General features: G+C 50.6%; 1 protein-coding gene across 3 annotated transcripts in view; it reads right to left on the bottom strand.

Annotated features, from left to right (window-relative positions):
- LOC138503099 (protein argonaute-1) overlaps positions 1–21,955 on the bottom strand; it is a 582,484-nt gene that overhangs the window by 110,036 nt on the left and 450,493 nt on the right. The gene's annotated exons all lie outside the window — the stretch shown is intronic.

Here is a 21,955-nt window from a genome sequence, read left to right as displayed (position 1 = left end):
TGAGGGAGAGCTGCAACAACAAGGGGGAGTGATCCGATATTGTTCTGCCCATGTATTCTGCCAATTCAACTTGCGGGGTTAGTTCGTTGGCGATGAAAAAGTAGTCCAGTCTCGTGTGGAGGCCATGGGGAGCCGAGTAGAATGAATATGATCTGTCTGAGGGGTGAAGGTCTCTCCAAATGTCCGTTAGGTGTAGGTCTGCCACCATCTTGGAGAGGGCCCCAGAAGAGGCGCTATTGGGCGTGCGTGGAGCTGTCGATCTGTCCAGTTCCGGGTCCATAATAGAGTTGAAGTCCCCCCCCCCATATGAACGTGTACTCTCTGTAGTGCATCAATTTAGCACATAGGTCCTTGATGTGTGAGGGTATATTGTGCTGGGGGAAATACGAGTTTACTATACACAGGGGAGTGTTCTCAAGCATGCCCCACACTATCACATACCTGCCCTCTTTATCCAGCTCCGTTCCCAATTGTTGGAATGGTGTGTCCGGGCTCACCCATGTATAGACTCCTCTTGCGTACTTCGAGAAGGATGCGCCGCTGCCCTGGCCTCCCCAGTAGTTCGGGATTTTGTCTGTGGCCTCCGAGGTAAGATGTGTTTCTTGTAGGAGGGCCATTGATATCTTTTTCCTCTTCAGATAGGAAAAAATCCGGTTTCTTCTTATGTATGTTCCCATCCCTCTAACGTTCCATGTAATTAGCTTGAGTCTTGCTGCCATTGCATAAGTGGGTTCCTTGATGAGGGGTGTAACCCCTTCTCCCAGTGTTGCATGAGCCATATTGTAGGGTGGGTGATGGGCCGCTTGTGTGGGGTGGGTAGGCCCACCCGGGCCCAGGAAATCTTTATTCATCCGGGTTGGGACAGTCGTAACAATAACAACTTGGAACAAGTAACTAAAACTAATGCACCCAGCTTCAGCCACCGAGGTGGAGTGCTCGGGGGCCCTCACGCCGTCTGACCCAGTCCAGGTCTCTGGCGTGAGTGGTTGCGTGCAGAAAAAAGGTCTGCACTGGTCAACGGTGGGTCCGTGGTCTGTGTCCATGGGCGGGAGGTCGAATGAGCCCGCAGTCATTTAGCGTTCTGATGTGGTAGTTTTGCTTCAGTATTGGTATAGCTTCAGTTCGGTTTGGAGTATAATACCAGAAAAAAGGGGGGGTGCTCCAGCCGCGTTAGTATGCGGTCAGCTTTGGGCGTGCTAGGTGCGTTCCTCTGGCGTGGTTTCTTTGGGAGCCTCAGCAAGGTTATTGTGTTCCATCCACATAGTAGCCGCCTCTGGTGATTCCAAGAATATCGCCCGCCCTTTGTGGATTACTTTTAGTCGTGATGGATAGAGCAGCATGTATTTTATGTTCAGCGTCCTCAGCTGGGCCTTGATGGGGACGAAGGAATTCCTTGCTCTCTGCACCGATTGGGTATAGTCGGGGTAGATGGTAATCTTTGAGTTACCCCGCTCGATTATACCTCCTTCCCTCGAGAATTTCAGGATCACCTCTCGGTCGCGGAAATTGAGGACCTTGGCGATGATGGGGCGGGGGTAGGATCCAGGTGGGGGCCGCTTCTGGAGGGATCTGTGAGCTCTTTCAATGGCGAATCCCTGCGAGAGTTTCGACACCCCTACTTCCTGCTGTATTAGGGATTCCACATAAGCCGTCGGATCCATGGTCTCCGACCCCTCCGGTACGCCCAGGATCCTGATATTGTTCCTTCTGGCCCGACCCTCTGCTTCTTCGGATCTCGCCTCCAAGAAGTGCACTTTCCGTTTGAGGTCCGCTACCTCTTTCTGTAGGGACGTCGTCTCATCTGAGATGTCCTTCTGGGAGGATTCGACTATGGTGACGCGCTCCGTTAAGTTGCGGGCGTCTTGCCTGATAAGTTGTATGTCCATCTTAACCTCCCCGATTTTCGTATCGATGAATGTCCTCAGGGCAGCAATCGCCTCAAGCAATTGATTATGTCTGGTCTCATCTCCTGGGGCATCTTGTGCTGGTGAGGTCTTCGGTGTGGATTGAGCAGCAGGCTTGGATGTTACAAAGGGGTCCAGAGTAGCGTGCTTGGCTTTGTTCCTCACGGCAGCCATCTTGCCTCTTTGATGCCGTCGCCACCTTCTTTCCCGTGTCTATCGGCCGCGTAGCGATCTTCCTTCTGGACCTTCCTGGCTGCTGCACCGGGTCCTGACGGTGCCCTCGAGTGGCCGGGCCGGGGTGCACTCGACTGCAGGGTGAGACTGCTCGAGTCAGCGGTCGCTGGCTCCCGGATCCAGTGCGAGCCGGTGGGTTGTCAACGCGAGGCGGCCGCCATCTTGTGTGCCTCGCCCGGGAAGAAGGGGGAGCCAGCGCTGGGTCGCGGTAGAAGCTTCTCAGGCCCCGATTTTTGTCGGGGTTGGGTGGAAGACAAGGTCCCTCGCTTCGGCCGCCAGTGGATCTCCTCGGATGCGATGTCTGTGGGCAAAAGCACCTAGAAAAGGATCAGACTGCTGCGGCTCAGACGGAGCTCAGGGAACTCGCGTCCTCACTCCGTGGACATCAGGCCACGCCCCCGTCGACATTGTGTCTTTATACTCTTGAGACCATGAGGGGTGGGGTATATGCGTATCTGGCTAGTTTGCTCTTAGTGTTCATGGGGTAATTGCTGTGTCAGAGGAGGCACACGCCCCTAGTTTGGGGGCCCTACCCTCTGTACTGCAGCGTTTTTGGGTGACTATAGGATGATTCCAGGTCGTTGGCTGGTGATGCAGCCTACAGTGTGGGTAGGAGGCTGGTATGGAGTCTCTTTGGGTAGCTCTGCGTGCTGACCAGTCGGCCCGTGGTCAGGGTATTTATGGGAGGACTTCCAATTCATATATGAGTGTTGTAGTCACTTCTTGGAGGAGTGCAGCGCAGATTTTTATGCTAGGCGACCCCGTGCAGGAGAATTCGGTGAGGGGTCCAAGGAGAATCTAATGTCTCCTTTCGCTTTGTTGTGAGGGAGTATCTTAGTTTACACCTCAGTGTAGTTCTGGTTCCATTAGTGGGGTCCCATGTGGGTGCGCATGAATGGCATGAGGTGTGATCATTCCCCTCTTCCGTGTGGTTCTCTACGGTGTGTGAGTGGCGTTTTATAATTTGTGGGTTTTGACAGGGGGTACTGGTGGTCCTGGGCGGGTCGCTCCGTGTGAGCGCAGTACCTGTGAGTCACTGGGGGATCCTGGCGCGCTGTGCGGAGGTCTGCGCCGTGAGATCTGAGGAGGGGCGAGCAGTACTTGGAAGTTAAGGCGTACTGTATTGTATCTGTCCAACGTTGCAGCAAGTGAGGAGATTGTGGCCTCGGTGCTCCACCTTTAATGGGTGCCCCAGCCTCTCTTCCCTCTGGGGCCTTCCAATAGGTGCCAATTACGGCAACTCGGGTGCCAGAGCACTGGGCACCGGGGGCGGCGGCCCTCTGGCGGGCGGCGCCTTATAATGGCCCTCCGTTCCTCTCACCGGGCCTGGGAGGCCCACCCGCGAGACACGGCACCCACAGGCACCGCGGCAGCTGTTCTGCTCTGCGAGTGTCGGGAGGTGTCTCCTTCCTTTGGGGATGGCAGGGCATCCGGCGGTCCGCGGGCCAGAGGGCACACTCAGAGGGTCTCCGCTGGGCAGTTCACAACTCCTTTACGCCGCAGCACCTCCACTTCTGAACGCGACACTCGGGGGGGTAGGTGGATTGCGTACTGTGAGGCGCCGTTCAGGGTGTACGCTGACTCTGGGGGCTCGCTTCCTGAGCTGCTGCGTGGGACCGTCTACATTTTAGTTTCGCTTTCCCGCCAGCCCCGGCGTGAAACTTCTCACTGTGATTTCTTGGGTTACCCTGGACCGATTTCGGTCGGGTTTTCTCCTGGGTGGTGGGGGGCTCTTTGGATGTTCTTTTCTCCGTTTGTCTTCCAGGGTGGAGAGGGGGGGATCGCGGTGTGGGGGCTCAGGTCAGATCGCGGACCTACGGAGACGGAGCTCACACGGAGTAGAAGCTCATCTGTGCGCCCCCTGGTGGCCAATTAAGGCTTATGTATTTAACCACAAACACATGAATGAAAAAATAAAAAAGGAGAACATTTCAAGGGGGTGAAGCTAAAAAGAATAACCTACGAGGATTTATTGAATACCGACAAGGGGAAAGAACACTCCAAGGGGGCGAGGGAGGGAGCTGAAGAAATTAACTCATGAGGGGTCACTGTTAAGATGGCCTGGTGGACATCCTAGTTCTAGTGAACCGGAAACTCAGAGGTTAGCCAAAAACCAACCAAGGGAAATGTGGAGAGCAGTCAAGGATATTCTCAGGTGAGTGTGACTCGGGTCAGGGGTCCACAATGAGTCCACACAGTGAAGCACACAATAATTACATTTTGATAGGAATGTATAAAAATACACACAGTAAAACATGAAAATGCAAGGGTGATATCACAGAATACTCAATAATAAACATATAAACATTCACCATAGGTACTTAAAATTACTTACAAACTACAGGAGGTAAGTAAATTAATGCAGTAAAGGTGGAACCAAATCACAAGTGATTTTCCCTAGCTTCAGCAGTTCTATCACTAAGAAGAATGGGGCGCTGTGCCCAATAGTCACAGGAGTCACAATTCTTCTCCCAGAATATATCAGTAGAAAGTAAGTTACTTGTCTTGGTCATTGCTCAAAAGAAGAGATCCAACAAAGGTATTAAGTAAGTAAAATATGTTCTTATCTATCAGATGATCTAACAGGTTCGGCGACCAAAAGGCAGTGAAATGGAATGTTAGGACAAAAAGGGACTGGTTCCCAATGTTATACGATGGAGGATGGGGGGGACAAATGCTTTGCGTGTACTTACCTCCCATCCCCCGCCCAGTCCATTTTCAAAGAGGACTTTATGAGTTGACTGGCGGATCTCGCTGGAAGTTGGATTTCCCACCGTTAGTCCCGGTGAGAGGTGCCCAGGAGATGCGGGTGCAAAGATTCTTCTGATCAGGTCCAGATGCAAGACGCAACCCCTTGCGATGAAGAAATGCAAGATTCAATGATGCAGGCATCATCAGGACACTTCACAGAATGGGGGAAACAGAGTTCCAGTGGCGGCTACTGCACACAGATGACGGCAGGTGTCCTTCCAGTCGTGGCTGAAGAAGCGTCTCCAGGATAGGATCCCTTGATGCTGTAAGGCGACTTGTACCACAAGCTGGCGACCACAAAAGTATGCAACACAGAATGGTGATGCTTCTGGCGAATTACACCACAAGAGCTGGTCAGTCCATGGGGTGGTCCAGGGACACTTCTGAAGGCTCAGGAGGGATGGATCCTTGAGAAGGCGTTGAGATTAGTTGGTTCCACTAGTGCAAGGGCAGAAGCACCGCTCAGGGTCTTAGGCGATTAGTTAGGTTAGTGCAACAGGGCTTCACCGGGCCAGACGCAGGAAGGGATGGCAGGTTTCTTCAGGAGTCTTCTTCGGATCTTCATTCAGCTGTTCGTCTACAAGGGATTCTTGGCTCAAACGTTTATCTGAAGAATTGTCTTCAAAAGTCGTCATCTTATCCAAAGTCCAAGCCCAACAATGGTAAGGATCTGCACCATTGAAACAGCCAGTAGTTGTCCAATCAGGGACAACTATTGGATTCACTCATGCCACACACCTAGACTCTCTGGCACCACAACCACAGATGTGGAGTGGAACCAGACAGTCCCACCCATCTCCTGGACCACACACAATGGCATCACTAGCCAGCGAAAGCAGAAGCTTCCAGGGCAAATGCATGACCTTATATGGGATTTCCTGACCTGGCAAGGCAAAGAACAAGCGAAAATCTTTGTGGCACGGCCATTTTAGGGCACTGGCTACATTTAGTAGACAACCTTAGACAAAATTATGGTTTAGCTCGACGCACAACGAGTCTCTTGCACTCGCACACAACCGTGACCCTCACCCCCCCTTAGCACCCACCAATATGCCTGATCTCTTGGGTTGCTTACCGGAGCCTAGCCAGCCCATCCAATCTTTAATCTTGGCCATATGCACACATGCATTCTACACCCCAGAGAATTTCCATACTCTGGACTGCGGCCTCCAAGGGCGTTCCCACCATAAGCGTGTTGAGACTAGAGTAATGGTAAAAGGCGCTATATAAATGACAGTTACAATATCAATACTTATCTTAAATTTGAATTGTTTCTAAACTACTGACCTGTTTTAGTTACTTTACTACACACAGTTTGCTTATGTTCTAAACTGAATCCGCTTGACTGTTTTAAAAGTAAAGTATTGGTGTTCTCTTCTGAAATGGTAAACGTAAACGATAGTAGTGTGGTGGAAATACTACTCTATTGGTTTTACTGGAGAGTTTTTTCAGGCGTAATATTGTACTCTCCTTTCTAATTGGTTTTATGAGTGCTCTAGTATAAACGTCTAAAGTATTTAAAGTGATGGTGTAAATATATACTTTTATATAACTTATAAAACTAAGTGCTTCTTTGCTGTGCCTGTCTAACTAGATTGCATGCACTTACCTACATCTCACATCTTCCTCATAAAATAGGCCTGACTGCTCTGCCTCTCTACCAAGGTCCTGAGTTAGTACAAGCAGATACTAAGAGTTGGGGATCTACAAACCACTGGGATAGTTTACTAAAGTCTTACTGCCAGTGGGACCTTCGGAAAACTCCCCTAACCTAGACCATCACTAATCTAATTCAGGAAAGAGAGAGATGGGGACAGGACTTTATGGCCATTTAACCCCATGGAGTGGGGAGGGGGTATGTTAACTTCACCCCTTTACACACATTTCTCAAGAGACCACTTTAGAGGTTCTAGGTTGTGATGGGGACACCTTCTATGCTTGGTCCGGTCATCGGAGGTCCAGGGGTCATGGGTGCAAGTCAGTTTCAGACATAGGATTTATTTTGTCAGTCGCTGTACTTGTATTTCAGGACCAATCACTGTTTAGCTGAAGACCATTGCTACAAAAGGAAGAAGACTGCTGCGAAGCAGGCAACCTCAGGAGATCTTCTGGGAGCTAAGTAGACTGGTTGCAACAGGAGTCACCTCGAACAGGCGGGCGACAGGCCAGCTTCAGTGAACAAACAAAGTAGCAGGACGAGTGCAACATCTGTTGATGCCAGAAGGATAGAAAAGGCAGGAGTATATGTATTGTAGCACAAGTTGAAGGTCCCCCAAGTTCAAATAATGCACTCAGAACAGTGACAGCTGCAGCGGAGTAGTCCAGGAGAGAGCTGGTCATTCCACCAGGTCGTTCAGAGACACTTCCGAAGGCTCGGCAGACATGGATCCTCGATCAGGAGTCGAGTCTGGTTGTGCCCACCGGTGCAGGGATCAAAGCACCAATGAGGGCCTTCTAGAGATCAGGACAGAGGAGCATGGCTACACTGGGATTTCGCTGGAGGCAATTTGGTTCAGTCGGGTCATCAGGGGGCTGAAATTCACAAGGGTCTTGAGTCCAAAGATGATCTGATACTCTTATGGACGGATCAGTTTCCCCATCGAAATGTGCGCAAAGGAAGTAAAGAAGGCAGCTTTAATTACCCCCAGAATGTCAGATCAGAAGTCAAAGCAAAAAGGAAGGGTGACCCATAAAGTACTATGGGAGTAAAGCAGCAAGAAGGTTTAAATTACTTATCTGTAACTCTTGTTCTCCAGCATGGGTCTGTCATGGATTCACATGCTCAGGAATATTCCCCGTCGTCAGGCTGGGAATCCTCAGTAAAAGAAAAAAGTTTCACTTTTAGCTCGAAAACTGTATTTCTCCTCTGAACCAATCACTGTCCTCTTAGTCATCCTGCCCCCATCCAATGACAGTCATCTCCCTAAGCTCCACCACTGGTGGCCATCATCAGATTTGGTAAAACGTAAAGTGGCAATGTGAACCAAGAAGAGCCACAGAGGGGAAGGAGGTGTCATGATCCGCAGAACATGCCCCTTTTGGACCTCATGGTCCTTGTCACAACGGGGCTTGCACTCCTTGATACTCCCAACATGGCCGTCTAACGTGCAACATCTTCCTTGTCCTTACGTCAGACGTAGCGTATTTACAAACAGGCCGCGCCCCCGCGGGCCCGCGCGTCTCAAGCAGTGACTAGACGTGTACTCCGTAGTTCGCTACACTGTTGTCCTTGTTCCTGGACCTCCTAATTCCATTCCCATTACCCTCTTCCTTCGTCCTTGTTTCCCGGACTCGTGTGCTGTGTGCTTACCCTCTTCGTTCCTGGATCCCAGAGTGTCTGAATCCTGGAGCTCTGAACACACGCTGGAGCCAGAAGAGGCTTGCGCGCACTCATACAAGACCAGGTCTGTGCGTAAGAAGACACCGCCCAAGAAATCCTACAAGGATCGCTCCCAGGTGAGAAAAGGGGAATTCCGTGACAGGCGGGAGGGTTTGCATGCAAATCCATGCCAGACCCATGCTGGAGAACAAGAGTTACAGGTAAGTAACTTAAACCTTCTCCAGCATGGGGTTTGGCATGTATTCACATGCTCATTAATAAAGATTACACAGCAGTACAATACACAACCACGGGAGAATGCAAGGCTCAACTGAAGTAGTAACACTTGATCCCGGAACAGACTCCCCCTTAAGTTAACAGGTTGCGTAGCACCGATTGGCTAACCCAGGACTCCTCACTGGAATCCCTGTCTACCCAGTAGAACCTTGTGAAGAGTGCATGGACCTCCAGCCCTGCAGATGTCGAGCAGGGGCACCCCAGAGAGAATCACTGTTATTGCAGCGATGGCTCTGGTGGAGTGGGCTTTTGGCCGGCCTGGCAGAGGTGTGCTAGCTAGCCCTTGACAGTGCATGATGCAGCCAGAGAGCCACTTAGAGATGGAAGCCTTCGACAAGGCCTTTCCGTGATTCACAGATCCAAAGTCAATGAACCACAGAAGTCTTCTGAAAGTCCTTCATACGTGCCATGTAGAACTACAAGGCACGAGCAACGCCCTGCGAATGCAAGGCTCTCTCCGGTCGCGACAGCAGATTTCGGAAGATGACAGGTAACACCAAAGGTTTGTTGAGGTGCAATTCCGACATAGCCTTCGGCATAAAGGTGGGGTGCGTACGCAGTACCACCCTTGAAGTGAAGCGTGGAAAGACAAGTAAGGCTGCTTGCAAGACATGGCCTGGATTTCATGACCAGCCTGGCAGAGGTGATCGCCACAAGGAAGGCCGTCTTCCATGAGAGAAACTTGAGCAGGGCTTGAAGCGTATGCTCAAAGGGTGCCCCCATGAGCTTAGCCAGGACCACATTGAGCTCCCAAGCATAGGCAGGAGCCTTCACCGGCAGGAAAGCCCTGGATAGCCCCTTGAGGAACTCCTTGACGAGTCTGTGCGACCACAGAGAAGGCCTAACCGGTGGCCTAGTGTAAGAGGATATGGCAGCGAGGTGGCACCTTGATGGAGGCATGAGCCGAACAAGTATTGGCCAAGGAAAGCAAGCATGGTAGGAGCTGCAGGGCTGTGACACACAGAGGGGTAATCTTCTGAGCCCTGCACCACACGGAGAAGCGCTTCCACTTATGGCCATAGCACGTCAACGTTGACAAGCTCCGTCTTTGGCCAGAATATCCTTACATTCCACAGGTAAAGCATAATGCCCAAACTCTAAGGTTGCAAGAGCCATGCATTTAAGTTCAGCCACTCCGGGTCGTGGTGCAGAATCGCCCCTCCCTTTCTGACGAGAAGTGCAAGAGCAGCGGTAGCCTGACGGATGGGGCCACTGACAAACGCAGCAGGTCCGGGTACCAGATTTTTCACGGCCCCAAGTATTATCCTGCAGTGGCACTGTCCGATGGCCTGATTCAAAAGTGGGTGTTAAGTACCGAAAAGGTTGAAGGCGATAACGTTTTCGATACTTAAGACCTATTCTGAAGGTGGTGCATTCTTCCGAAGTTAGTAGGAAAGCGCCACTTTCGGAATACATGTGGCGGTTGCTAGGATGGGTTGGAAACCAACCTAGCAACCGCCACATTCGTTACATGCCACTTTAGACTGGTATTCTTGTGGTACTCCTCCAGTTTTATATGTGCGCTAAAGTCACGCACATATACAGTACAATTTTGGTGCCGGTATTCTGGAGGAGTGCCACAATAAGCCGGTCGCAGTGGAGGTGGGTAAGCAGCTGCAACATATTTACTTCAGTCCACCCATGTAAACGAATTGCATTGGGTCAGCTTATCATAATATTAAGCCAAAAAAGAGCTCAAGGGTGCAGAGATGTCTCTATTAGGGTATGTTTAAACGTAATATTCTGATAAACTGACCCAATGCAATTCATTAACATAGGTTTGCATGGGTGGACTGGAAACCAAAAGAGGCCCTGGAAATAATTTCCAAAGTGGCCCCATATTAAACTTTTTCTGCAAGCTAAACCCTTTTTGCTGTGTGAAAATGTGGGAAAGAAAATAGGTTGCCACACAAAAGAGACCCAGGGTAAGTGTCCATGAACACCACTGTTCTCGGCGGTGTTTTTTAAAATAACAAATATGTCGTTATTTTACAAAAATGCTACCAAGATTTCAGGATTGCGCTCGTTATGCCGAAAAACAGGGGCCATGCTGACGTGCACTGTCGTGCACTACTGATCTCTAGAAGGCACTTGAGAATAGGGGTGGAGCCTGGGCGTCCTGATTTGGCGCAGTGAATTGTACTAACGTTCACTATGCCAACTTAAGAATCAGGCCGTAAGTGTGTTGAGGAGTGGAAACGGAGGGAAAGCGTACAGAAACAGTCCCTCCCACGGGATCAAGAACATGTTCCCCATGCTCCTCGGCTGAGGGAACCTGCTGGCGAACTGCTGGCACTTGGAGTTTGCTCCGTCACAAAGAGATTGATCTGTGGTTGGCCCCATTCGTCAAACAGAAGGTCCACTTGGTCCTGGCAAAGCTCCTACTTGTGGCAAAATGAAGTTCCCTGCTGAGCAAGTCTGCAATTGGTGTTCTTGACGCCCAACATGTGAAAAGGGACCAGGAACATGTCCTGACGAATAGCGAAGCGCCACAGATATTTGGCCTCCTTGGAGAGGGCCGGCGAGCGGGAACATGGTGGTGGTGGTGGTGTTGCCCGTGAAGATCCTCATCACCTTGCTCCTCAACAAAGGCAGAATAGACTTGAAGGCCCAGAACACGGACTCAAGTTTTAGGGCGTTGATGTGGAGGCCCTTTTCTTCCAGCCACCAAAGGCTACTGGCGTGTAACTGCCCAATGTGGGCTGCCCAGCCTTCTAAAGAGGTGTCCGTGATGACCGTCTCCTGGTAAGGAGGACCTTGAAAAGGAGTCACCTGGACGAGATGCAGTTGTATGCCCCACCACTGTATTGCCTGCTGGAAACTCCAAGTTGAGGGTGATTTTATCTGCAAAGGTCCCCGATACTTGCATCCACCTCGCATCGAGGAACTCCTGGAGAGGCCTCATCTGTAGTCTGCAGAGGCGGACAAGGCTGATGCAGGAGGACATTATTGATGGTCCGCACAGTGACCGTCTGCGCCGATGACAAGCCCTGTACTTTTCCCTGATTGGCCACCACTCTATCCTCTGACGGGAAGCCAAACAAGTTACTCTGTTGAGCCTGGCACCCAAAAACAGCTCGTTCTGATATGGCATCAAGCAGGACTTTGGATAGTTTATGAAGAACCTCAACTCCGTCAGCAGACGTACCTTCCTCGATGTGGGATTTCTCGTCAGAGCGTGGGAGTGGGTTGGAACAAACCAATCGTCCAGGTAAGGGTATACATGGATGCCCTGCAGACGTGGATGCCATGCAGATGAAGATGCACTGCCACAGGAGCCAAGCACTTTGTAAAGACCCTTGGAGCCGATTTTAGGACGAAGGGGAGTGCCTTGAACTGATCGTGCCACACCTGATCCATGAATCGTAGGAATTGCTTGTGAATGGGAATGTGGATGCAGGCAATGTCAAAAAATCTCCTTCCACCAGCTGAAATACGAGGACACCTGTGTTGGAATGCCAAGGTGTGCCCCTGTTCGAGAGCATCCAGGACCCTTCTATCGGTGGTGATCTTCCACGAGCTGATGAACTTCGCCAACCGGCCTCTGACTGGGGTGCATAAGTGGGGGCCCGAGGCCACAGGCCATTTCAGGGCTCGGGGCCGTGCCATGTGGGCGGTGCCAACACTGTCCTCTACTGCTGTAAGCCTGAGAGCGACCCCTGTATGCTTCTTGAGTGGAGGAGCGGCAAGGCTGCTGGTGCGGGCAGTATATCCCTTGGAATATCTGCTGGGCATTCCTCTGACTAACGAAAGGACGACAGCCAACGTTGTTGGAGGTATCCCAGGGAGTGCACTGTCTTAGTGTCGGTCTTTAAGGTTAGCAGAGACTTGTTGATGGCCTTGCCGAAAGATGTTTTCACTGTGGAACGGCATATCCAGCACCTTAGCCTGAACGTCCTGGCGGATGTTTGTGGCCTTCAACCACCATTGTCGATGAAGGGACGCGCCGTTCCCCATCTGACAGAATCCCCTGTCCGCGATGTCCACCGCCACGGTAATGGCGTGGTCCAAGGCCACCACTTCCTCCTGAAATAGGGTCCTCGACCTTCTTGTCCTCAGGCACGAAGATCAGAATAGGTCCCAGCTTAAACCATAGTTCCCGGTCATATCAGGACAAAAGGGCTAGGGCATTATCTGCCCTGATGGTGGATGCTGCTGTATGGTTTATTCTCATGCCCATTGCATCCAGTTCCTTCCCCTTCTGGTCTGGAGGCACCATGGATGCAGGCGATAGGTTCACCAAGCGCTTCCTGGCTGCGGCTGAGACCGAGTTGGGCGAAGGTTGGGATCTTAAGCATCTGGGAGCTGACTCTGGTACCCTGTACTTATTCTCCAGTCTGTCATGCTTGGACCGGGCCGTATTCCGGTTCTTCATTAGCACCAAGCCCTCCTCCTAGATGTCATCCAGGAAGGGGACGACATGGTCTTTCTTCTAGACTTGCGCCGCTGGTACAGGAACCCTTCTTCCTTAGTTTCCTTAGGCACTAACTGAAAAAAGTCAGGACATCATGGAATTAAAGGATTCAACCTTGTCCGCTGGGGAGGCTCTATGGGGCTCGTCGGTGTGTGGTGTTTAGTCTTTCTGGTCGGTGCCTGTAGCTGTGTCCGTGTGTGGTGCCCGAGATCCAGGTGGAGACAGGTCACGACGTGGCGAAGGGGTCGGGTGATGCCGATGCCCAGTCGCCTCCTTAGACTTCCTCTTCTGAGGAGGGCTCAACCTCAGAGGTCCCTGAGGGTCCTGTGGTGGAGCAGGGCCTGGTGTTGGGGGCAGCCTATGCTGGATTTCCATTACCAGTGTGTGTAGGGTCATCAGAATATCTAGCAACACGTCCCTCATGGAGGGGTGAAAAGAACCAGCGGTGTAGGACCCGGACTGACGTGCCTCCTTCGTGGTCTGTATAGTAGTCATCAGGCAGATCAACGTTGCCCTTGTTGGAGCTTGTATAAATCTGTACCAGTTTCTGTGGAGCAGCACATGGGTCCACTGAGGGGATGAGAAGTTGTCGTCCTCTCTTTCCTTCTCCTGAAACCTCTGGGTCGGTGCAGTTACAGGGCCTTTCCTCATCCCTGGGGTGCTGGCTGCCTTCGCTGCCGCACCCACAGCTGTATCACGCCTTCACGGTCCTGCTCTCCTTCAATGCTGTCGTCATCTTCGACCATGTAGTTGCAGAGGCCCTTGTCGACGTGGCCGTCGTCGAAGCAGTTGACTTGGAAGGCTGAGAGATCTTAGTCAGTTTTGAAGGGTCCTCCCAGGATTTCTCCCTCGTCGGCCTGTCAGCTGGTAAACGGCATTTGGACAGGGTCAGGGACTTTCTCTTAGAAGAGGCCCACTTCGCTGACAGGCTCCCTGTGGAGGATGATGGCGATCTCGCTGTGCCTGACTTGCGACCGGCATCAGTGGCAAACCCAGCGGGACCAGCATTGCAGAACTTGGTCTTCTCTTGGACCCCCGCAGCGGGCCGTCCTCAAAGGATATCGACCTCCTCCCAGAGGGTGATCGCAGCTCGGACTGGCTGGTCCTATCTGAGGCATGACAGTGCCTGCAGGCCGAGTCAGAGGCCTTGCTTGATAGGAGCCACGCTGCCAGCCTGCCATAGGGATATTTCTTGGTTTTCCTTGAAAAACCACGGCACACCTCGCACCCGTCATCATCGTGGTCCGGATGCAGGCAATGTAGGCAATTATGATGTCGATCTTCTACGAATACATTCCTTAATCCACACTTCGCGCAGAGTTTGAAAAGGCTCCAGCCGCCCTGCGCCTCCTCCTCCTCCTAGGACATGGTCGAAAGGTGCGAAGTAGACCCAAGGCTAGGCCTTCTTAAAACTTTGATGGACAATCCGCGGTGTTTGAAGATCTTCGCCGGCAGCAGGTCCTCGCTGCCGGTAGCTGTCCTTCGGTCAAAAACAATGAGTCAAAATTAGTTAATTTTCTATGGAAAAAACTTGACTCTCAACACAGAAGCGTGTAGTACAACATCTGAAGATGGCCACCAGTGGTGGAGCTTAGGGAGAGGATGCCCCAGAGGACAGTGATTGGTTGAGAGAAGAAATACAATTTTCAAGCTGAAAGTGAAACAGTTTATTCTTTTACCGAGGATTCCCAGCCTGGCGACAGGAATGTTCCTGAGCATGTGAATCCATGCCAGACCCCATGCTGGAGAAGGAAATCTTTCCTAACAGGTACCATGGCAGAGACTGTTCAGCAGCTGCACAAGGAGAAAAGACATATTGGCCATTTCCCTGGTCCACTGAAACAAAAAGATCACAAAACAGAATGGCTGGGGGTATAGGATTATTTATTTTTAGAATGTCCTTTTTGGTTTAGTTGCATATATGGGAAAACAATACAGTATCATAAATACAGTGTTATTTAGTATTCAGATAGAACGGCAGTTGAAGAGCGGCCTCCCTTCTCCCTTATTCGGACACGTGTTGTCCCCTGTCCTCGTTTCTCTCCCCCATAGTACCATTCGGCCAAGGAAAGTCCATTATTGGAAATTGTCTTGTAGGACCAGCCGTGTTAGATGGGGCTTGTATGTTGGTGCTGGGAAGTCCCAGTCATAGTCTAGAATTGGGGTCCAAATGTCCGTGAATCTGTGTAGGAGGCCTTCCTTGGCAGCAGTAACCTTTTCCACCACCAGAATGTTCCATATTTTGATTCATCAAAGCGTCAGCGACTTGCCCTCTTGGGTCTTCCAGGTGCGGGCGATCATAATTCTTCCTGCGAGGAGCAGCTGAGTGATGAATTTGGCTGTCATCCCCTTTCTTGGGTAAGCCCTCTGATCTGAGGAACCGAAGAGGACTACCTCAGGAGTTTTTGGAATATTTACCAGCGTAATGGCTTCGATTGTAGAGAGACTTTGGTCCCAAAAGGATTGGACGATGGGGCAGTCCCACCACATGTGTAAGTAGGTGCCTCGCAGCACACATTAATACCTGTATTGTGGATCTAGTGAATTTTGGATGTGGTGGAGCCGCGCTGGGGAGTCGTATCAGCGGAGGAGCCGCTTAATGGCACATTTTCTGTTTGTGACGCATATCGAGGAGGAGTAACTTCTTATCCAAATGTCCACACAGGTGTGATCCTCAATCGGGTATCCCAAATCTGTTTCCCATTGTGTCGTGTGTGGGCTTGAGGGTTAGCATGTCCTCTTGTAGTAGTTTATATAGATTGGATATCTTTCCTCCAGTTGGGGCTGAGGTCACGTGTGGCCCCCAGTCGGACCAGTGGGTGAGTGTACCAGTGGCAGAGCTGGGCGTATGGGAATCTGTCAGGCTTGGCTAGCTGAAAGGCCGTTTTACAGCTTTAAAATGTCCGTTGTTGGCCATTTTCGAATAGTTGTGCTAGGGTTTTCAAGCCCCCTCTCACCAAGTTCCTAAAGTTTGTGGGATGGGGTGGGTTCCTGGCGTGAAGGACGGGTCATATGAAAGTTCGGGGTATTTGGGCCCAAGTCACATGGGATGCCTTTGGATTTCATTGCCCAGTCCCATGTTTGCAGCGTGCATTCCGTTGATGAAAGTATACCTGGCCAGGGGAGAAATATAAGGAAGAGAACAAAGGGATAATGGCAATCTTGATTGTTCAATCTCCACCCACCTCACAGGCTCAGTTGAGTGGAGACAAGCTCGGAAGCGCCACTTGTGAGACCACACGTTTGCGAAGGATCGGGAACCCTAGACAACCATGCCATGTCATTTAGGATCAGATCCTAGAGGTTCAAGCAAGGTCTTGGAGGGGGGGTCTGGGTTATAGACCTGGGAAGTCAGCATGATTGGGCATGGTATGACAAGATTCTCGTCTTTATGTTCACCTCGTCGACGAAGGACAGTAGTTGGGGGGATGTCAAGAGTAGGTTTATCCGCGAGGAGGTCCGATGCACATGTGAATTAAAGTCACCCCCAAAGATCACATGGCCTTCGGTGAAGGGGAGCAGCTTGACCTCCAGCTCTGTATAGAAAGACTCTTGTCCTTCATTGGGTGCATAGACTGAAATCAATGTATATAACTGCCCAAAGATCATACCCTTGACTCCTGTGTAGCGTCCTTCTGGGTAGTATAGTGTCTCCAGTGCTTTGAACGGGATTCTTTTCGCCAAGAGGATTGCTGTGCTGCCTCTCTTTGAACCACTGCAAGTCAAGTATTGGAGTGGAAAGTTTCTGTTTCCGAGCCGGGGGCGGTTGGGGAGGGGGTTGGTACAGTGGAAGCAGGTGGGTCTCCTGTAAGAAGACCACAGAGCCATTCAAATCTTGTAGATGCTGAAGCATGGATTTGCGCTTTGTAGGTGCTTTTAGGCCCTTCACATTGAGCAAGATAAAGTCCTGTTTCTGATGGGGGCGTGGTTCTGTGGGAGAGTCCTGTTCCACTGAGGTGGGTGGGGGGATTTTTGGGGGAGAGACCGGGTCAATTCTAATCGCCATCCAGGTCTATTGCAGATGTGATCACACTGTGCAACCGGGTTTTTAACATTTGCTTCCAACTATGAAGCTGTAACAAAACAGTGGCAGTTGACATCCAGACTACTGCCAGTAACCATAACATTGAACTAAGATTGGGGTATGCACCTCTGGGGCCTCTGGGCATAGGATGTGTGAAGCCTGGGTATGAACGCTTCATGAAATCCAGCGATCTGCTGATGGTGGACCTGGGGTAGGCCGCCGTTCGCTCGGGCAGAAAGTGCCCAGAATATGTTAGAGGAGGCTTTCAGGTTTGTTGTGGAGGGGTTCCTGGCTTACGGCCCTTGGCTACCTTCACCCAGGTGTTTCGCTTTGGTCTGGAGAACTCTTTTCTTGATTGCGATGAGGGTCTCAATGAGGAGCTTGTTAGTGCTTTCTGAGGAAGGCATTTTTAAGACAGCTTCTGCTTCATCTAGTGTGCTGATAGTGTGGGTTGTGTCGGCCAGGGCAAACTGCAAAGTGGCGGGCAAAAAAGCCAGCGATAGCGCATCTTTTTGGTCTAGCAGGAATGCCGCCAGGGGTCTGAGCTCTCTCCGTCTTGGCATCGTTCCCACCGCAAGGTCTTGGAAAATATTTAGTGCTGATCCCTGGAATGTTAGGTCTCCCTGCGACCGGCTGGCTGTTAGGATCTCCTGTTTCGTTGTGAAAAAGTGGACCTGAGTAATTACATCTAGGGGCCTGTCTGCTGGCCGGCTCCCTCGAATGCGTATTCTGTGGGTCCGGTGAAGAAGCAGCATTGGCTTATCCAGGTGTGGAAGGAGCGTCTGGAAGAGCCTGCCTAATTAAACCGGCAGGGCCTGGTCTGTAATTTAGGTGGGTACTCCCTTGATCCGGAGGTTATTCCTGAATGCCCAGTTTTCCATGTTATGTTACTTGGCATTTATATAGCGCCTTATGTATCATTGGTATGATCTCAAAGCGCTGGTAGGTTGAACGCCCTCGGGAACCGTAGTTCAAGTCAGTAGTGAGAAAGAGTGTTGTATGGTGCATGGGTGCACAGGATGTGTGTGCAGCTGGTGTGGTTGTTGGATGATAGCTGCTTTAAAGCAATAGGTGTGGTGCTGATGAAATCAGTTGCATGTGTTAAGTCTGGTGGATGGACACCTAGACTGGGTTCTGGCGGCGTTAGGCCAGAGGAACGCCTTAGCTAGCCGGAATGTGCTCAGCTAGCTGTGTTTTATTAGGGTGATGAGGTATTTGAGGGGTTGTGTTTGTATGAGAACAGCTAGGCCGAATCATCATGGTATAGCTGTGTTCTAGTTGAATGATGGTGTGATATGGTGGATATCAGTGAGCAGGACAGCGGTGACGAACTTAGCGACCTACATCTAGATATATATATAGCGACAGGATGGATAGTGGTATATATGGGATACAGATACCTAAGGGGATACTGGTACATTGCATATAGGCGTTACAGGTATTAGGTAGCATCAAAACTCAACAAATTTAGACAATTAGGGCTCACTCAATGATATTTGGGCACGCTGTCAAGATGTGAAATTCGATACAGTGAAACAGTTGGGGTATCTTCGGTGATATTTGGGCGCAGTATCTAGAAGTGGGACTCAACACAGTGGAAACAGAGTACACTCAATGCTATTTGGGTACTCGGTCTAGATGATAAGCTCGGTACAGTGAAATAGTTGGGGTACACTCAATGACATCTCTTGCTCAATGTTGTTGGGCACACTTTCTAAAATCAGATTTTAACACAGTGACGCTATTTGGCATAGTTTCTAATTTCAACTTTAGCACAGTGATGCTATTAGACACACTCAATGATGCTGGGAATACCTTCTAAATTCAACTTAGACACAGTGACACTATTAGGGCACACCATAAATCCAGTGATTTATGGAGTACCTTCTACACAATGATATTTGGGCAACTATCAAGCTGTGATGCATTCAGTGATATTTGGCGCACTATCTAGAATGGAGCCTCAACACGGTTGAGCTAGTTAGGGTACACTCGGTTCTATTTGGGTACGTGATCTAGATGCGAAACTCAACACAGTGAAATAGTTGGGTACACTCAATGATATCCCTTGCTCCATGTTGTTGGGCACACTTTTCTAAAATCAGATTTTAACACAATGACGCTATTAGGCACACGTTATAAGTTCAACTTTACCACGGTGACGCTATTAGGTCATACTCAATGATGTTGGGAATACCTTCTAGATTTAGTTTTGACGCAGTGATGCTATTAGGCACACTTTCTAAAATCAACGTTACCACAGTGACGCTGTTAGGCACACTCCTGTTTTTCTGCCATCTCTTCGCTTTTCCACTCCAGTACCTGGATCCTTCTTTGGAGCTTAGCCACTATTATAGATTGGTCCTTTGCATGATCTTCCACTTCTCCGGGCCTCTGCTCCACTTCCAAGACCTGTTGGTCCAGCCTGTCCAACTTTGATGAGATCCCTGCCATACAGCTCTGGAATTCCACCTTGATTTCCGGAATAAAGCATTGCAGATCTTATTTAGTGGCCAATTGTCATGTGGGGAGTTCCTGCGGAGCATTTGGGGCTTGGCGGGGTCCATTTTCTTGTGTTTGTCCTGTAGTTGGAGAAGGGCTGCGATGTCCGTGTTTTTCTGGGGTTTCTGCAGTTTTGCCATGGCTTTTGAGGCCCCCCTGCGGTGTAGCCAGTGAGGGTGATTTGGTTCCAATGGATTTAATGGGTGGTAAGGGCTCCAGGACGCAGTGGAGGGGCTACTAGTGAATGGAAAGGGGTCATCTTCAGCACCTTCCCTTCTCTGAGGTGAGCCTGTGGGTTAGTTTGTGGGTCTCTCCACCGCTGTTTCCAATAGCCCTCAATAGGCCAGATCTTATATATTGTCCCTCTTCTGGGTGTAGTGCTCCCTTCCCAGTGTGATCTTGGATCTTGTAGCAGACAGGGAGAGCATTGTTCATTTCTTGCACTGGTAGAATGGTGTCGTCTCTCTTAATGGAGCGGTTCCCAACCCCAAGCATCTGCGTCCCCGCAGGTCCGTTCCAGAGCTCTGGTTCTCTCTAGGTTGGACTACTACAACAGCCTCTTTCTAAATATGCCTGCTTCTACTCTCCGCCCTCTGCAACTCATCCAAAACAGGACTGCGAGACTTGGCCTTGGCCTCAAGCCCAGGGATTGTATCTCTCCAGGGCTGAAATCTCTGCACTGGCTCCCAGTGGCTGCGAGGATTAAGTTCAAAACCCTCTGCATTGACCACAAGGCATTCTGGGGCCTTAATACCTTCAGCTATCTGTTCGTAAATATCTTCCTTCTCGAGCCCTTAGCCCCTCTGCCTCTAACTTCCTCGGGGTCAGTCGCTTCTCCAAGCAACGAGTTGGTGGTAGATCTCTTTCCTCGGCTGGGGCCTCCCTCTGGAACAGCCTCCCTACCTCTCTGAAACTTGAGGAGAACCATCTCCGGTTCCAGTAGCACCTCAAGTCCTTCCTCTTTGCTTCTGCTTTCTCTTCCTCTCCCATGCTGAACTCCTGGTTGAAATTGAAACTGCACTGGTCACCTGGCTACCCTCTGATCTCGGGCCCAGGTCCCCTCCCCGCCAGTTGCACTCCAGCACTGACTGTCCTCCTGGCAACCCTTTCACTCAGGGTCTGTTTCTGTATCCCTACAGCCCCCTACCATCAATTGACACTTGATGTCTGCACTTACCCTTGCACTTTATTTGTATTTATTTGTTTTGTTTTACTGTGTGATGCCATGTACTGCACTGCCCCCTACTCTTTCCACTCGCACTTTTACCCTCACCACACCCCTGCACGATCTCAATGTCACCTAGCCTAGTAAGATCATTGTCTGTCTTCCCTTTGGTCCCCCTCCCTTGCCTCGTTGCGCCTTGAAATACTTATGTATAGGCACGTTATAAATGCCATATCATATCATTAGCATGGTCATTAGCATGGGCGTGCTCCTACACTCCCCAGGGAGAATTCTGCCTCTGAGGAGGCCGTATATGTGCTCTGTTGGGGCCGCAGGCAGGGATTTCTGGAGCTACACTCCGAACAATTAGTCCGGGCCGCGACGTGCCTTGCAGCCCACCTGCCGTGTTGCTCTGGCTCCTCCTCCAGCAGCTTAGTCCCCCTGTGGTTGACCCTTCCGCTATCTCGGTATGGTGGGCCTCACCTGTCGTGAGGTCCACTTGTCGATCCGCTTACGCTCAGCTTGTGTGTCCGCTCCCACCGTTGGGCTTACAGTCCCTGGCTTCCTGCTCCTCGCTGGCGGGTTTCTTTGTTGGGGGGAGGGCGGCGGGTCTCTGGAGCTGCGTTGGGTGGGCTGGCGGCGGCCAACTTGGGAGCCCTCGGACATGGTTCCGACGGGACCATTTTCATTTAATTACTCAGCCCCTGGGTTGTGGAATTCTTCATCGGTTTCAGCAGTTGTTCACCTCTGGCTCTTGTTTCGCCACCTGGAACTTAGTGGAGCCATCACTCGCTAGGACCGGAGTTTGGCATTTTTGTATGATGGGCTTGTCACGCATGCTACAGGAGAAGAGTCCTTATCGTTGGCGCTTCAAGCTTTGCCCGTCAGGTGTAGGATTTTTAAAGCACATGGTTACCTCAATGTGGGCATTTGGATACCAACTTGATATTAAGGCTATAAGACAGTGCAGCCAAAACAATAACTTATCACTGCGACCAACCTAATGTCCAACATTTTCTGGGTGAGAGAACTCAACAAGGGACAAAGTTTAGTGTCCATAGAGCTACCCTGCACCATTAGAAGGAACTGCAGAGAGATTTCAGCAGGAGTAATTCGGTTAAAAGAGTCTGAAAACTAAGAAAGCCAGCAAAAGGTTCAGGTGAGGGGAGTAACAGCTAGAAAGAAACCTCAAAAAATGAAATCTAACCAAACAGTGACCAAGGACTAATCACAATCGAAGCACAAACCGCAATTCACAGTACTGTGCTTCATTTAAAAGATTCTAGCCCAAATGCTGGCTACCCACACCCTGTACAGCGCTCCGGAGCTATGCCCGCTCTTTAAA

The sequence above is a fragment of the Ambystoma mexicanum genome, chromosome 11 (genome assembly GCF_040938575.1).
Source record: "Ambystoma mexicanum isolate Mex_15411 chromosome 11, UKY_AmexF1_1, whole genome shotgun sequence".
NCBI lineage: Eukaryota > Metazoa > Chordata > Amphibia > Caudata > Ambystomatidae > Ambystoma > Ambystoma mexicanum.
The sequence above is the reverse complement of the archived record's forward strand: the minus strand, read 5'-3'. Positions and strand labels throughout refer to the sequence as shown.